The sequence below is a fragment of the Stegodyphus dumicola genome, chromosome 12 (assembly GCF_044657685.1).
Source record: "Stegodyphus dumicola isolate Sdum_Otavi_A_Nest chromosome 12, ASM4465768v1".
Taxonomy (NCBI): domain Eukaryota; kingdom Metazoa; phylum Arthropoda; class Arachnida; order Araneae; family Eresidae; genus Stegodyphus; species Stegodyphus dumicola.
This window is the reverse complement of record NC_140779.1, coordinates 33,699,360-33,718,254: the sequence shown is the minus strand read 5'-3', so window position 1 is coordinate 33,718,254 and position 18,895 is coordinate 33,699,360. Positions and strand designations below refer to the sequence as shown.

At 30.7% G+C, this 18,895-nt stretch overlaps 1 long non-coding RNA gene across 1 annotated transcript; it reads right to left on the bottom strand.

Moving 5' to 3' along the window:
* Positions 1-590: 590 nt before the first annotated feature.
* On the bottom strand, positions 591-6,345 carry LOC146993532 (uncharacterized). Its single transcript, XR_015044329.1, has 2 exons — positions 6,239-6,345; positions 591-751 (listed from the first exon to the last, which is right to left on the bottom strand). It is a non-coding gene; the product is annotated as an uncharacterized LOC146993532 (long non-coding RNA).
* Positions 6,346-18,895: the final 12,550 nt, after the last annotated feature.

Sequence of the window (18,895 nt, the reverse complement as noted above, 5' to 3'; positions counted from 1 at the left end):
TGTTCATAAGCTTGAATTACAACGTCCAACTAACCTTTTTATTCTTATCTGCACTCAGTGTTTGACAACAGTCTGCTATTGTTTGAAGTAATAGATGGCAACTGCATAACGTTTTTACCCTACCTTCAAATAATTTCCTTTGAATTAACAGATAGAAGTCTTTCATTAAAAACCTAACATCATGCTTTTTGAATAAGCATAAAACTTCACCAACTGACCTTAATTTTTAAAGCCTTGCTTCCATTAAAATTCTTGATGCTTAATACAATTATGCCTTTAACAAATTTGTTTCAAAAATTAATACTTCAGTTTAGCTTAAAATTTAATGCATTTTAATTTTACCTATAATTTTTTACAAACGTGATATGTAATAAAACTTTAAGCTTAATAATTACCATTTAGAAAGTGATACTAAAAAGTATTCTTAGTTATTATAAATTTCGAAATACAAAATTGTGAAATATACATGTGACAACAGAAAACAAACTTTATGCTCTCTATATATATATTACAGCATGTTAATTATGAAGTTTATTGAATTTATAATTTTATTGTGAAACATTATGAAGAAAATAATATGCTAATTAAAATACAGAAGTAAAAATAATTTATTACTTAATTCATAAACTTTACATAAAACCTTAAAAAAAGAATTAATTAAAAAATAACACAATATAACATTTCATAAAAATTCGTTTCGACTGCTTGGAAAAAATGAATGGTTTTTCCCCTTCTTTGTAAACCATGTCTCCTAAATAAAGAAAAAAACATTTCTTTTAAAATCATAATCATGCTCTTAAAAAGCTTATAAAAATTATTTTAATAGATGTTTTAAACATGTGCTCATACAACACTTTTAATCATATTTCTTTATAATATCTTAAGTAATCAGGAACAGCTTAAATACTTTAAAAAATTGCATTACAGTGAACCGTCTCATTACTACAAGCTACCTCAGTCAATCACTTTTTAAATTTAACCAGCATTCCTCATAAAATAACTAATTAGTAAACATAACTAAGATGCCCAATATCATTAAAGATCAAAATCTTCAGGAATCACGCATAGCTAGCTTAGAGAAGGTTCATTGTACAAAAACAGCCAATATGCAAATCTTTTCATAAATGAAGCCACCATAGTTATTAAATATAATATACAGTATACTTATATTCAGAATTCAGAACTTGAATAAATTTCTCGAACTGTTTTAGCATTCGAAAAATATTATATTTTTTACCTTAAATTTCTAAAACAATATTACATATTGGTCCAAATGAATCACTGGGACTCGGACAACATTTTCCCCCAAGCTTTCTTTTAGCAACAGGATTCTGAAATTGTTTTAATGATTTAGGTAATGTTTGTCTCTCTTAAGGCGCTCACAAAACAAATTTACCCTAAATTTTTCGTTTGCATAGTGGTCGTTTTCATCTTACTAACTGATTTGCTAGTGGATTTTGGGTGCATGGCCTATCATTGATGAAACAATAATAGTGAACAGCTTCAAGAAAATGGGGATATCTAATGCTCTTGATGCTATATTCCACTTATTTTTACTAATTTTATCTTCCGATTTGAGAGGGAAAAATTAAACGAATAATTTAATTTCCAAAGGACACAGTCACAGTAGGAATATAACAAATGAAAAGTAATCATGTATAAACTACTACTATCACAATATTATTTCTTTAAAAGAAACCTCTGTTTCAATAAGAATACACATAATTGCAACATCTAATAAGTTATCTCATTTCTTTATAATTTGAATTTCTCTCATTCTCATTGTTGTTCTTGCAATTCCTTAAGCCTCAGATCATACATAAATAATTAGAGAAGATGAATATGCAGCTGATATGGCAAAATTTCACAGTGAATGGCAGTTGGTATTTCCTTTCACTATCATAGATCATTTTTTGTATTAGGCTGACATAATATTCAACAGTTAGAAGAGAAAGATTCAACGGGGCCTTTAGTGTACAAAAGTTTGCCTTTGTTAGTATGACGAAAACAATCAGTATGTTGATAAATCCATTTTAAAATCTTGGGATATTCATTTTCTAAATGCATTAAAAGGGGGAAAATTATGCAAATATTTTTTTTTAATTTTCAAAATCTGGTTCTAAAGCTGGGTGGGATGGAATATGCAACGCAATACGGTAATTCTGAAGATCATTGCTCGTGGTAGTACAAACTGAGTGGTGATTACATGCTGTAGAAGACGGCACAAATTGCAGTTCCAGATGCATTAAATGCTTTGAGGTCTAGGGAATAGCATTGGGCAATAATAAGAATGAAATTCAAGGTATAGGGAAGTAGGAATGAAGATTATTATTATCAGATACTGAAATGTTAATGTTATTAAACATTCTTATTGGAATGTAGGTTTCTTTTATATAATAATACTATGATAGTTACCAGTAGTTCATTAATGAATATTTTTGATTGGTTATGGTCTTACTGTAATCACGTCCTTCAAAATTAAATTATTGCTTAATTTCCCCCTTGATTTTCATACTATAATATTAGTAAAAAGGAGGAAAAAAGTCTGCAAGTAAACATAACTCCTCTCTATATATCATTATGTCGATAAATCCATTTTAAAATCTTGGGATATTCATTTCCTAAATGCATTAAAAGGGGGATAATTATGCAAATATTTTTTTTTTAAATTTTCGTGGGCAACTAAGCAAAACAAATGTGACTTTTTCTTCTTTAAAAAATTTGTGTTAATAAATAGGATGAGAATTAAGTTCATTTTAAAGACTTATGACACATGAAATATACATGATGAAAATAAATTAGAAAATTAAGTTCAAATAAATTTTAAGCTAAATTACGTGTTTAAGTTGCAATACTTCAGTTTGATTTACAATCCGGACCTCAAAGCTACAAACTTTCTGCGCATGCGTCGCGTTGAGGCATGCACGTAAGACCTTTACGGCTGCGAATATGCGTGTGCGCATGCGCATAATACGTTTACACATGTGCGTTTAATGTATAACGGACGGTATAAGCTAAGCTAAAATTATCTAATTCAATTAATGTTACAGATTGCGTTGTTCCTTAATCTTCGAATTAGATCCGGCTTATTATTTTTTGAAGACTGTTAGAGCAATTTTATAAATATAAGCTTGAACTTTCAATTATGTCAAATAGAATTTCCGATATATATTTACTAATATGTAAAGAATCTACAAAGCGAAAGTATGTTTCGAAGTCCATTAAACAAAAAGTGGAATTGCTGCAAAAAAATGGATAAAGGCATAATCCTTTGTGTATCTAACCATTCAGAAATCTGCTGTTTATCAATTTTACGCTACTCTGCGGCGGCAGGGGGGGGAAACGCCGCGGCGCGCAATGTATTGGATGTTCATCTGTCAGCAATCCTTATCTTTAGGGCAGATGTTTTTATTTTATTTGGCTTATAATTCCTTACTAAATGTAGTATTTCATCTCGATGTACTCCGTCTTGTTTATGATTTAAATCAAATTACTCGTCAATATAATTCGCTTCCGATAGTGAAGAAAGTGATATAGAGGTTATTGAAAACGAAAAAAATTTCGATTGACAAATTAGTCGGTATTCTCGACACAGCAATTATAGGACTTCAACAGCGGAACTTTGTAACTGAAGAAGAAATTATGGCTGTTTATAGAATTAAAGAGAAAGTATTATCACATAAAACGAAGCAACTTAAACAACTTACATTGAAAGAAATGTTTAATAAAATAAACAAATAAATATTAAGGGTTTTTTTTTTTTTTTTTTTTTTTTTTTTTTGTAAATTTTGATACCCTTTAGATCATAATTGTTCTTTATTTCATAAATTACGGTTTCATATTTTTAATTTTAAAATTTCTGCATGCCATCTTACCAGATTTAAACTGATGATCTGTAATCCGGAAAAATTGGTAATCCAGAATCGCCGAAATCCCGACGAGTCCGGATTAACGACTTTTGACTGTACTAACAAAACCAAACATCATATTCCCATTCTGAACAGTATAAAAATTCTTCTGCAAAACTGCAAAAATGACCAACACTTTGGCTTATTTGATAACTTTCAAATTCCCTCCTTTGTTTGCATTTAGAATTTATAACTTTAATTTTCCACAGAAATTTGTTTTTGATTTTAAAAAATTTCACTGGCATAATTTCATTCACTTCAGCATATATTAATAGATGCAGAAGGTTTTTGTACCTTACATAATTTTAAATCTTATGTAACCTAACGTAATTAATAACAAAATCAAAACGTAGATCAGAAACTGCATAAAATTTAACATTAAATAATTTCTACTAGTGTCACACGAAATGCTATGAAATTAATCAATAAAATGAGATAAAATATATAGAATTAATATTCCACATGTGTGAAGCTGGAAGTTTTACGTTAAATACTTTTTTTTAATTAAGTATTTTTAAAAATGACCCTTTAGAGTATGGGACCTTTCGTAATTAGAACTTGCAAATCCATTTCGCTAGTCTTTCATAACATTGCTTTTCTTTTATTAACAAGAAATATTGCATTCAGTTATTTAATTTAAGATTTCCAAAAATAATGCTACTGAAAGGTATGAATACTTACTTAAATTTGAAATTAATTTAGTTGACTTAAAATAATATTTAAAAAAATAAATCTTCATATATACGTCTAACAATCAGACCTTATTAATTTTCTTTTATTTGAACAATATCTGAATTCTGCATTAGTTTGGACTAGTAAATCATTGGACAATTAAATACCAAGCTATAAGAGATTTAATGTAGTTTACAAATGCACTGAATTTTATTTCCTGCATTAACTTTCAAAGAAAGTAAAATTTTCTGCATATTTGCATCATTTGGATTGATAGAAATGGCAAAGCATGCAAAGGCTATCAGTCTGAAGGGAAGTATATATTCATGGACGGCTTTGTAAGGAAAAGTAACTTGCATTTCCATTTATTCATGTGTGAGTATATATATATATTTACAGTTGTTAATCCTAAAATCAATGCTTCATTAAAAATTTATTATTATTTTATTTTTAATACTAACATACAGATACAGAATTGTTTTAAATTCCAATGCACAATCATAATTTATTTTAAAAAAAACTTATTTTATGATTTATATATTATATTACATGAATAAGAGAAACATTTGTCAAGAAATATATTAAACTTGTATTAGCAGATTCATGCTATCCTAGTAACAAGACTATAATACTTCAAAAGTGTATTAAAATTGGGCAAAATAAAATCAACATAAATTCTACATTAAATGTTTAAAAACTTATAAGTATGCAATGGTAGTTATATATACAATATAATAAATTTTGTAACTTATAAAATATTAATGGAATATTTTTGGAAATAATGTACAAAATTTTAGTTTTCTTTTATAACTAGTTTAACGAATTTTTAGAAAAATATTTTAGGTCATTTCCATCTCTTCTCTGTTGATATTGGTATATTAAAATACATGGAATAATTAAGTTGCATCTAGTTAGTAAACCAAAACATTACGAAAAGTATGATGCGACATATTTTTAATCAATATAATTACTTCATTTTGGAATTATAACATATTCGTAAGAAATTAATACCATTGAAAAAATAGTATTATTACACTAAAGAATAAACGAGATTCTCGACCGCATTGTTCATGTTTTTGTAATTTGACTTCATAACACACTCGTATATAAACATATTAGACTGAATTATAAACCATGTATAATTAATTAGGTAATCCTAGAAAAAGAATAAACTAAACCTAGTAAGAAAAAAAAAATATATATATATATACATTACATTCAGAATTCTAAATGTTTACATAAACTTTTCTCGCAAGGCCTGCCGGGAAAAAGATGTCAAACGTTCTTTGATCAGACGATTGCAAACGAACGCTAACATGATTAATTTTGTTTTCAACAACCACATTACCGTTTCAATTAAATATCACAACAGTGATTAAATTTTGGAATAATTAGTTATGAATAATAATACGGGCAATTTAATGCATAATTTATCGGATGCGCAATGACAAAATACTACTATTAGATCTGCATTTGGAATAAATATTCTGCACTCTTTCAACTCATTAGACATTACGAACACTGATATTAATTAATTGCAAAGCTTAAACGTTTAAATACTTACTCACTACATATAACAGTGCAAAGTGCATGAAAATAATCTGCATAAAATGAACAAAAAATATTTCAAACGTAATTGTAAACATTTTCTTACTTACCTGCGCTATACAACCAACATGCATTCAGCCATGTTTTTTTTCTGCAACTAGCTTTCAAACACTTTTCTCCTGATTGGCTAATTTCCAGTCAGTCACGTGATTCTTCCGCGCGGCTACTGAAACTTTATCTGTAATGCTACAAGCAAATCAGCTGTTACCGCTACAGTTTGCTTTCAACCTGTTACCATTACAGGAAATTCTTTTGTAACTTTTTGATTTCTGTAACTTTACAAAACTTTTGCCTGTAAAGAGCGAACTTTTTTTTTACAGTGCATGATTCACTGTGAACATAGCTTAACAAACTCGTGTAGTATGTTTCGTAATTAGAACTGGCCGAAGAATGCAATGGCAGAACACTTTTGGAGACACTGAAATAAGAACACTGAGACGTAGATGCGTAGAAATACTAATTGCGTATATACTTGATGCTTAGAGCGTCCATCCATTTTTGAAGAAGAAGCAGCCGAGACGGATTAAATTCCTTTTTACTTCCTATTACGAAGTAAAAAGGAAGTACTGTAATCGCGGAAAGTTTCAGGCAACATATTTTAACGAAAATATCCATTTTGACCGCTATCGAATGCAATTTAATGATGTTTTTGCGTGATTTCTGTACGTAAGGACAGAATAAAAGACTCTTTTCCCCCAAAAAAAATTATAATGCTTTAAAATGAATTCTGAAGAAAATGTTTCGTGGCCTCTGTACGAACGTATCTACGTGCGTACGTACGTACATATCTCGCATATCTCAAAAACGAGTAGCCTCAGAACGTTGAAATTTTGTATATAGGACTGCTATAACATGCAACTGTGCACCTCGTATTTTGGTTGCAATCGGCCTCACCAAACGTATATAAACATATTTATATATATATCCAGCATGTTACTCGGCTCAATGATATCAGTTTCTTTACTCTTATATGTTTGTAAACTGTATATTTTTTGCTTTAAACATGATTGAATTATGTTGTTTTTATCTTCCGGTTAAGGTTTTTATGCCTTTAGTAAATCTGTATGCAATAATTTTAGAATTATCAACAATTTTAAAGATGTTTAATTGCCGCTAAGCCTAATAAATATTTTGATGGCGGCCATTGTTTGTTTACATTTGAAACAGCAGACTAGTGGATTCATTGCGAAACTAGAGAAACTTAGCTGCGCAACAACAAAGATAACGCCTTCATTTTTATTGCGAATTAAATCATGCTTAATCCTTTCTGGAATGTTTTCGAGGAAATAAGAGTTTAAGACTTACTTCGTAATTTTTAATACAGATATTTTGAGTTTTTATGTATTTTTGTCTTGTCGCGAAGTGAGAACTGAATTAATTAAATGAGAAATACTCAATTGTCTGTGAAAAACTGTTTCTTTTTTGTTTTTTGCTTAATTTCTTTTATACATCGTTCTAGCTTTATTATAGTATTTGAATAGAACATGTGGCAAGGATTAGATAATTCTTTAAATGATATAAATTTTGTGCATTCTGAGTTATAATATGAACGAAATATATTACTGTTAAGTGAACCCAGAGCCAGAGTGTCGCTATGGTAAAAAATAGAGTGAATTTTAAAGAATGTATTTATTCTATTGTGGTTTATGCGCTGTCGGCGAAGTAGATTTAATTCAATCCAGTAAGTTTAAATGAAATGCAAGAAAAAAATGTGTGTAATTTAATATTCCGTACAAGGAAGTCATGTGGTGTACACATCAGATTTTTTATTTAAATTCTCATTTTGTGGCCACAATTCACTTGGCACTCTGCTCCTGCCTATAAAAGAACATTTGCAATTTGGATATTATTGCCATAGAAGCGAATGTAGGAGCACACACATGATTGCAGTAAGGCGTCTGGACAAGAGGAAAGCACAAACAAAAATGACGCATCAGTTCATAGAAAGAAGGGAGGGAGTGAAAAGTTTCAGTTTTTAGCTTTGGTTTACAATTTGGTGATCGGTCAACAGGCATCTGCATTAGGTGTCCGCCGATAACATCGCGGCAAAAACATCGCGGACGTAAACGTCGCAGAGAAAATAACGCAAGGCGAAAACGTCGTGCTACAAAACATAGTGGGAGAAAACATCGCAGTCCTAAAACATCGTGGTACAAAACATCGTCGTCGAAAATAAAGCGGTTCCAAAACTTCGCAGTTTAAAAACATCGTCGTCGAAAATATCGTGGTAAGAAATAAAGTATCTACAAATCATCGCATGACGATAACATCGCAGACATGCTTTTTTCATACATGCTTTTCGCAAACATGCTTTAATATCTGTAAATGGATATTCCCATAATGATTTGTGAGTGCAAGATGTAAAGAAGGATAATCTTTACTTTCACTTTTTTTTTATTAACTAATAAAAATTTGCTGAAAAAGTAAGAAGGAAACTTAAGCATAGAAAATTAAATGAAACTTATAGCCTGTACTTTTCATGAAAAATTAGCAGTAAAAACTTTATAAAAAATAATTTATTAATGGCCTTTGTTAGTTAACTATGTCGGTTTAAAATTCTATTAATTGCTATAAGTTGCATTAATTTTCTATGCTTAAGTTTCCTTGTTACTTTAGCAGCAAATATTTATTAGTTAGTAAAAAATATGAATGTAAAAATTATCCTTCTTTCCATCTTGCGCTCACAAATCATTATGGGAATATCCATTTACAATTATTATAGTCTGAAAAAGCACGTCTGCGATATTATCGTCATACGATCATTTGTAGATACTTTATTTTTTACCACGATATTTTCGACGACGATGTTTTTGAACTGCGAAGTTTTTGAACTGCTTTATTTTCGACGACGATGTTTTGTACCACGATGTTTTAGTTTTAGGACTGCCATGTTTTCTCTTTGCGATGTTTTCTCCCACGATGTTTTGTAGCACGACGTTTTCGCCTTGCGTTGTTTTCTCCGCGGCGTTTCCGTCCGCGATGTTTTTGCCGCGATGTTTTCGGCTGTAACCCTGCGTTAAGGACTACGTATGTTCGCATGATTAATTTTAATGACGCAGGTTATAGTGAATTAAATTTAGAAGTTTGCTTTCATATTTTTTATCTTACACACACATATATATAAATCCTGTCAACTTTTTATAATTTGTCATGATTCTTAAATGCGTAGTATTGGAACTTTCAACAGCTTTTGATATTGTGTAGATGACTGAGAAGACCTCGATGAAGGAGTTGATACGAAACTAGATTTAGCCAATTAACATCTTTATTTGTAAATTTACAAGCACACTCGAATAATTCCTTGTAAACAATATACACTTTAATCATAGCAAATAGCAATTACGATAATGTCTAAAATATGCACAGGTTAAAAGATGCGATGCCATTTCAGGCAGGGAAACATAAGCGGCGCAGAATTGTTTACATGGCAGAAATCAGGGAAAAAAGAAGAAGTGTAATGTTCGTGATACAGCATTTATACTTCGTAAGTTCAGAGAGTATTCTAAGCTGTGATTGGAAAGCTGTGGGTAATTTGTGTAAATTAAGAAAAGTATAAATGTAACAATAACAGTAAAAACCATAATTTTAGTAATACTATTATAAAATGTATGTGTGATATTATCTGCAAAGTCATCCCTGAAAAAAATCTAATTATGTAGACTCAAACACAAAGACTTTCGGATCGAAAATTTTTAACGGACTCTAAAATATTATCCAATTTTATATTGTGCATTTATGTAAGTAAGTATTTGATTAAAATTTCAGGATCTGTATTTTTCAAATTATTTCTTTTTATTTTCTTTGCTTTAACGTTTTCTCTGCAAAAAAACTTTTTCTCTTACCCAGCCCTTTCCTTTTTGAAGGGGGGATATGTAAAATATAAAATCTAGCTTAAATTAATAGCCCTTTAACTTCCGTTTCATTCTAAAAATAGCAGCAAAATGTTTTTCTCTCTGTGGTTCTGATGCGCAGTTACCGATGAAATTTGAACCCAAATTCCTGTACATTAAACTGTCATGTCATCTGAAATGGAATTCGGTATAAAAAAGTCAACTGTGTCGCACTCTCTCTCTCTTCTGTCTTCTCTTCGCTCGTTCCTTCCGTCTTTTTTCTTGCTTCGTGTCGTTGGTTTGCATTACCACTAGCCGCGTAGAGTTTACTCAGTCTCGCGCGCTGGAGATAATTTTTTTTTTTTTTTTCAGTACAGTTATGCCATTGCTCCCTTTGAAATCGCTAAGTTTGTTAATCAAAAATTCGTTAAAGTTTTACAAAATATGAAATAGATAATAAAACAAATTCCAAATTTGAGCTTCCTGATGCCCATATTTGAGTGGAGGACTACGTTATTCAAAATTTGATGTCTCTAGATAGCGTTGTTTTTTTTCGCAGTGCGGGAAACATATATACATTCATGCAGATTCTTCATTATTTAATTTCTTTAAATGCAGTGCAGGGCTTTAATAATTGGTGGCAACAATTTGAAAAGTCAAACGTGGTTCATAGTGAGCTAACGCAAAATGCCAAATGTAATTAATTGCCCTTCTAGGCAAATTGGCCCTTTGGTCAAATAATTTCGAGAAATAACGAAATCTAACTTTTAATGCCATCTCCCGGTTTATATACTTATATTTGGGAAAGTTTTATACACGTTATGAAAAAACAAAATGGTAACAAGTTTGACTCTCGTATGATAAAAATCGACCGGAGCATATAATTTTAAAATTTATAGTTTTGGATGCCATTTTCACCTTGCCTTGAAGATCTGTTTAATTAAGCTAAAGGTAATTCCGGAAAATAATTTTAAATGATGTCTATCAGAGAGGTGTATAATTTAATAGGCCGCACGAGTAGTCATGTGGTGTCCGCATCATAGATTTTTTAGTTAGAGTCAGCGAATATTTTATGCATTTGCTAATCTTCATATTTTTTATATTTTCGCTTTGATGTTATCTGTGAATCAATCTGACTACGGTTCTCTTTCTAAAAATCATTTATAATGTTATCTGCAAGATAACGTGATCGATATATTATCTTCGAGTTATTCTCGAATTGAGGTCTGTAAGTGGTTCGATTCGTACAATAATTTGATTTGCACAGAATAAATCTACTTAATGCGACTGACTTGAATGATTATTTGCGAAGATGCAGGACAAAAGGGAAGAATATTAAATTCTGAATGCAATGCACAATGCCTAGCATCTCTCTCTTATCTAATTACTTTACCCTTGATTATTTAACAGACGAAGTGTTTAAGCTTCAAAGGATCAGTCGTTTCAAACAGTGCGAAATAAACGAATATGTTTTGCACTAGTTGATTTTCCATCTATAAAAGTTAACGCAAAAAGACAAGCCAAACATTTTTTAAATGTTTTAACTAACTTTATTTTAAGATGCGACCTTCCTTTAAAATCTTCTGACTGTTAGAACGTTTTTTTTAAAAAAGTGTAATATCCTTAAAAAATTGGAATATAATACAGAAATTAATTATTAGGTTACATAATAAATAATGTCGTTGTTCCTAGAGCCTAAATTGCGCCGGAATCCTCTGGTACTTCGTAGTTCATGGGATAAATCATAATTCTAAACGGAGCCCTAGATACTTCTATGTAACAGAACAACAATTTCAGTAGAAATCTGATCTCGAAAATTTTACTTTTCCCAATAAAATTATATTAAAAATTGCTTATTAATTTGTAAATTATCTACGTACATGTATTTTAATGTTAATAATTTAATTACTTTAATATTTAATTATTTAAATAATTAATTAATTATTAATTGATTTAAAACAAATTATTAATTGAGCGACAATACAAATGTTAATTATTTAAATTAATTTAATAATTATTGATTAATCTGTTAATAATTAATTATTAGCCCAGAAGGGCTATTAATTTCGTTTCGGCATTTTGCGTCGATTGACTTTCTGCTTTGATTCATTTATCAAAATGTTGCCTCCAACTACTACAGCCCTGTATTATATTTAAAGAAATTAAATAATGAAGAATCAGTTTAAACATATGTATGTTTCTCGCATTGTGATAAAACAACGGTACCTAGAGCCATCTAATTTTGCATAACGTAATCCTCCATCTAATGTAAGCATCTGGAAGCCCAAATTTGGAATTTGTTTATTATTAATTTCATTTTGTCAGACATTAAAGAATTTTTGCTTAACAAACTCAACGATTTCAAAGCGAGCAATGGCAACACTGTACAAAAAAAAAAAAAAAAATATTTTTATCTCCGGATTGTGTATCGGAAATTCTAAAGATATGCTCATTTAAAATTATTTTGTGATTTTGCCGTTGAACTGAACTTTATGGTTTAAGTGCGAAGAACATGATATTTAATAAATAAAGGTACCACACAAAGTGTTAAAAGAAATCCCTTTTGGGCGTAATGTAAAATCTAAAAGCTTTTTATTTTTTTAAATTGTAATGTTGTTTTATTTAAGTTAAGAATTATTAAGGATTTTAATGGCCATTTTATTTATTTATTAACACTTATTCCCCTTTTCTGACGGGCTTGCATAGGGCTCTGGCACTTCTAAATTTATAAATTAAGCCATGTTTTTTTCAATAGGATTTTCTAAATCATTTTACAGCTAGTTTAAATAGATGATATTTACTTATGTTGAATACCCATAAGAAAATATACTGCTTTGTTGAAATAAATTCTGGCTTACAAACAAGCGGTTTGTTGCTTTAATAGCCGTTCATGAAAACAGCGGTCACAGCAGAACATAGCAGGCAAATTATAATTTACGAGTGTAAAAGTGGAAATAGTACAGGAAACGCTAAACTTGTAGTTGAAATATATGGCAAAAAATGTTTATATTTGCAAGTACCAAAAATTAGAAATTTCGACAAAGCTGTCTTAGCTTGAAAGATTCCAGCTGCTTTGGGTGTCATGTCGTTTATAGCAATAATGAGCTGAAACCCGGAACTGAAAGAAATTAATATTCATTTGCTAAAGATTTTAAAGAGAGTTATCATGATATATCATCATCATCTATTCATCACAGTCTGATTTATCATCATCAAACTATAAGGTATTTTTCCCGCCTTCTTAGCATGCCTTCGTGGTGTAGTGGTTCTGTACACTGGGCCGGTATTCCAGAGGTCCGCGGTTCGATTCCCGGCGAAGGCGTTGTTAATTCTTCGACAGAGCACCTTCGACAGCAGTTCTTTCCTTCCGAATACATCACATATCCTGTGAATAAACTGTTCACGGACTATTACTGCAACAAGGGCATCTTAGAGGTAATGAAGCAAGTGAATGAAAATTATTATAATTAAGAAACTACAGATTAATGTAAAATGTAGAAAGGCGGCCTAACCGTCAGATTGCTAGCAATGACTAGGATGACTTCCTAACCATGTAGTTCCATTAACTTAGTTTGGCGGAACAGGTTAAGTAAAGTGACCATATCTCTCCAGCTTCCAAAAAATCCTAAAGTCTCTACAAACTGTTCGCTGCAGTTTGAAGAAGGCTGTAATCGTATCTCAGCTGTTTTACATGAACATACTAACGTTAACGTATGATCATCTGCACTACTCTTCATTCACTAGGAAAGAATTCGTTTTTGATTGTTGATGAAAAGACACTGGTGGTTCAATGGTTGCAAGATTTTTAGTAATCATGGAAAAGAACACAATTCTCATGAAGCACTTGAAGTGCGCCTTGAAGTCTTTAGCGGGCTAATGTTTTTAAGAATAGCATAACGTATTTTTACAGAGGTGGAAGAATGGTTTTGATTTAGACAGAAAATATATAGTTAATTCTTTAAGTAGTAGCTTACTTAGTAGCCCATAGGGGCGTTAGACCAAGAAGGGCTATAGGTCTCAAAACGGTACTTTGCGTCGTTTCACTTTCTGCTTTGGTTCACTTTTCAAATAGCTGCAATCAAATATTACTGCCCTGTATTATACTTAAACAAATTAAACAATAAACTATCTGCATGAATGCATACATGTTTCTTGCATTGTAAAAAATCAGCGATACCTAAAGCCATCAAATTTTGAATAATGTAAGCCTCCACTCGAATATGGACACTTGGAAGCCGTAATTTCGAAATTTGGTTTCTTAGCTATTTGATATTCCGTAAAACGTTAAAGAAATTTTGATTAACAAACTCAAGGATTCCAAAGCGACCAATGGAAACACTGTACGAACAAAAACATTTTTATCTCGAGCGCGCGAGACTGTGTATAGGAGATTCTGAAGATATACAGTTTTGCTGTTTTTAAATGTTTTGTGATATTGGTTTTGAATTGAACTGTATGTGGTTCAAGTGCGAAGAATATGAAATTTAATAAATAAAGGTAAAACACAAAACGTTAAAAAAACGCATTTTCGGGCGTAATGTGAACTCTGAAAGTTTTCAGATTTATATATTTTTTTTATATACACGTGTTTTATACACACAATGAATAGAAGGGAATGTACATAGTGATATTTTGATATTTCATTTAATTATGTTAAATACCTAGTTATCTGGAATTAACGATTTTCTACTAGATTATACTGTTTCGGGCGTACGGGTTCGTTTGAATTGAATGCACAAGTCCGATAAAAAATGAACAAAAATTTATTATTATCACAACAAATATGCTTAAATTTCCTCAAATATTCCGTGCAGTATTACAAAATCTCACAGTAGTTATCTTTTAACTACACAAACGTTCAAAAGAACTTAATTCAAAACAGCTAAAGTAAGCTAATCCGCGAATTCGCTACAATCAACAAGAGCAGTTTTCTAAACAAACTCTTAAAACAACAACTAACTAACTAACTAACTAATCAAATTGAGAGGTTTTCCTCTTGTTATATGAGCTTTTAAAATGCGCGAGAATTTTCTAGTACTTTCTCGAAATCAAAAAGAGATATTTATTTATTAAATGTTAAATGCACGTGCTCTTGTATTTTTAATTTTCCGGCTTAGCTTTCCTTTAATATTCGTCACGCGCTGCACTGCGTGGGGAATAAAACAATTTAATTTATAATTCAACTAACATTAGCTATTTAAATACCAAATCCGTAACAATACAAACAAACACATTTTTTTCACATCATGATTTGTTTCTTATTTTTCACATAAATTTGTTAAAACACAGTTTTTCGTTAAGTTCTTAACACTGCGTCTCTCTAGAGCAATGCCCTTCAAAGCATAAATATTTTTATGTATGCTGTATATATATTAATTCCTAAATGAGAAAAAATAGTACATCCTTTAAAGACAATGCTTTCGCAATTACCTTAGGAATCAATTATATTTACTTACAATTCTTAATTAATTAAAATATTATTTGCGAAACATATTTACGTGATACATTTATCAAGATCTCCGAATCTGCATTCTTGGTACAATCGTGTTAAAGAAAAATTCTTAAGTGTTGGTAAAAGCCTCAAGATCTTTAAACGTAAGAATGACAAATCGATTGGTTATGACCCTAGTATAAAAGGAATTTCATTCCCTGTATAAAAGAAACTTCCCAGTCCTTGGAATATTTTACACAGTATGATATGGTAGTGACAGATTTGTATTTCCTAAGGCAATACTTTACTTTTTACTCACACTTTTCAAACTGAAAATGCTTTAATGGATTTCCAAAAGAAAATGTTATTAGCTTTAAGGCTGATACTTTACGGCTGGTACTCGAATAAAATTCCATGAATTTTTGTTTCAAGATTTAATTCACGATATGCAAAAAAATATTTAATTTGTTGTTCAAACAATTATTATTTCTAGCTTCTATTTTATTTTTCTACTTGATGCCAGTTAAGTTAAATTGAGAAGTAATGTATCTAACAACAGAGAAAACGATACCGCTGTAATCCTACTCTACTAACGATGCAAAAAATACTATTCATAGTCATACATTTTTCAATCTGATGCGATATGAAACCCTAGCAATAATTTTGATAGAAAAGTAAACTAATTCTCTCTCATTATATCAGCAACAATGGCGGGTAATTTTTAATGATTTTCGTCTTTCTTATCGAATGCTCGTAAAAGATCAAGTTCTATCCTATATTTCACCTATATTCAGTTTTATTCGATTAAATGTGGCAAAAACGTGATCATTATTGATCCGAAATCAATAAATGCAAATAAACAAACACGCAAAACTTACAAATTTTTTATTAACAAACTCTTCGATTTGAAAGCGAAAAGTAGCAACACTTTTCGAAATAAAGCATTTTTATTTCTATCGCGCGAAACTGTTGCCACACAGAAAAACCGAGTGCAAAAATTAGTGATTTTAGAGTTTTTAACTAATATTTCCGCTGATCAAAGTCGTACGAAGATGGGAATAGTCGAAATGGCTTCGAACGAATTTTTGAAATCGGGAATAATACATTTAATGTTTGGCAATGCTATTTTTATTTCATTGTAAAACTTTAAAAAATTTTATTAACAAACTCTACGATTTGAAACCGAGCAGTGGCAACATTTCTCCAAATAAGGGAGATTTTTATCTCCAGCGTACAAGACTGTTGCCACTCGAAAAAATGACGGTCAAAATTGTTGTTTTCAGAGTTTTTAATTAATATCTCTGATTTTATCTACATTTTTTGGAAAAAAGTGGACATCAACCTTTCAAAGGACCCAGAAAAGAATATAGAAAGTTTGGTGACGATAGCTATAATATAGTGACTGAGTTAATCACGAACAAAGACAGACATTATTTTATATATATATATATATATATATATATATATATAATATTGAAAGAAGAAGTTAAAACAGACTAACAGCAATTAACATTCACTTATCTTTCATTTTAAATGAGTTAATCATCCAAAGCTAACATATGTTTCTTTAAGATTCGGCGTTCGCTGTGAGGTATATAAAAATATGGGATCTCAAACTTATCCATTGGTACATTTGTTAAATACATCAATTTGTTTCTTCCTTTCAATTGCCCACCAGCTACCGAGCGGTAAAGTCGCTGAACACTGGTAGTTCGGTTCGAGGTTCGAATCCCGCGAACGGGCCAGCTGCATGGGTGTTTTCGTTGTTTTCCCCATGTGTAACGTATATACGAGCCAGTTTCCCTTAGAAAGTTCTCCACGAAGGCATCCGTCCCCTTAGGCAGATAGCCTTCGAGGCTTTGCCGTAATTAAATAACCTAACCTAACCCAACCTTTCTTTCTTTCAACTATTCTAAACTATGGCTCGTTTTGGATCAAATCTGCAAGGTTTCTGGAGTTAGTTTACTATTAAAGTTTTAAATTTATATCATGAAATTTATTATTTATATTATTTAAATTTATCTTAGTTTACGTTACAAAGTTCATCATTAAGTTTCTGTCTGTTATTTGAAGACTATTATATGTAATGCAAACTCTTAATTTGTTAAATATTATGCTAGCTTTACTGCTTTTAAATTCTCCAAATAACACGCAAATCTGGGAAGTATACTTGTACTCTGTTAAAAAATTAGATCCTTTCCATAAACTTAGAGTGAAAGCTGAAATTCAGAATTCAGCGATATTTGAATTTTCAAATTTAGTTAATAATTATACCAAAGCAATGAGGATTATTACTAAAGGCTCCCTTGCAAAAATTCTACGCAGTAACTTATTTGAACCTTAGAGTAAACAACCATGATATAACTTTTAAGTTTAAAAATTTTCAAAACTCAGGATAGAAATAAATTTCGCATTTAGTTGCGATGAAAATACGTCAGAATATCTAACTGAAGGAAGATATTTTTTCAATTATTCTTAAATTAATAATTCTTTTTCTCATCTTAGATAAAATAGTAATATGAATTTTACTTCATTGTAAGATATGTTCTCTCATTTTCGAGCACGTTTTTTGGTGTAACTATAGCATACTCGTCGCGTATTCGGGAGATTCAGGGTGAAGTCCTGAAGAGGGCACTGGGGCAATTTTGACGTTCCTGTTAAAAAAAAGTAACCTTAATTTCTCTACAGGAGAGCCCGAAATAAAAAAGCTGGTGGAAAGTACACTGGCGCCCGAACTAAAAGGAGGTGGGCGATAAATTCGTCATCACCAGGATTTGGCAATTGGATACCTCAATACCCAATAGCTAATGAGTCTTGAAAAACTTGCCTCTCATAATTTTTTTAATAGCAAGCATTCATTGATAATCGATGGAATTAAAAAAAGTATCAATGATTAGAAATTAGAGCAGGGATGTCAAACTCATAGGTACACTTGGGCCAAACAAACAAGGTTTAACTTTAGGCGGGCCGGAAAAAAAAAAAATCAGTATTCATAGAAACGTAGATTTATTTCGAATAATACAATAATAAACATATATATATATATATTTATATAGAAAAGAACAAGAAAAATTTAATGTTTACGTCCTGATACTTGACATCTCTTCTCTGCTATTATCTTTCCTATTTCGGGAGAAATTTTGTTTGCAGTGATAACTTTCAACGCTGACCCAAGGTGAGCATCATTAATACGGTTTCTAATAGGGGACTTATTACCTTTCATGACTGAAAATAACTGCTCGCACCGATAAGTGCTACCAAACATGGAAATAATTTCATATGCGAATTTTCGAGTATTTTCAAACCTGGCTGGTAAATATTTGTAAAATTCAGGCACGGCCACTTCAATGAATTTTGCTTTCAAATTTGAGTTGCATTGAATCTCTATCACCTCCATTTGCATATGGCTAGGTACTGAATCAATACTTATTGAGAAAATCGAAGAA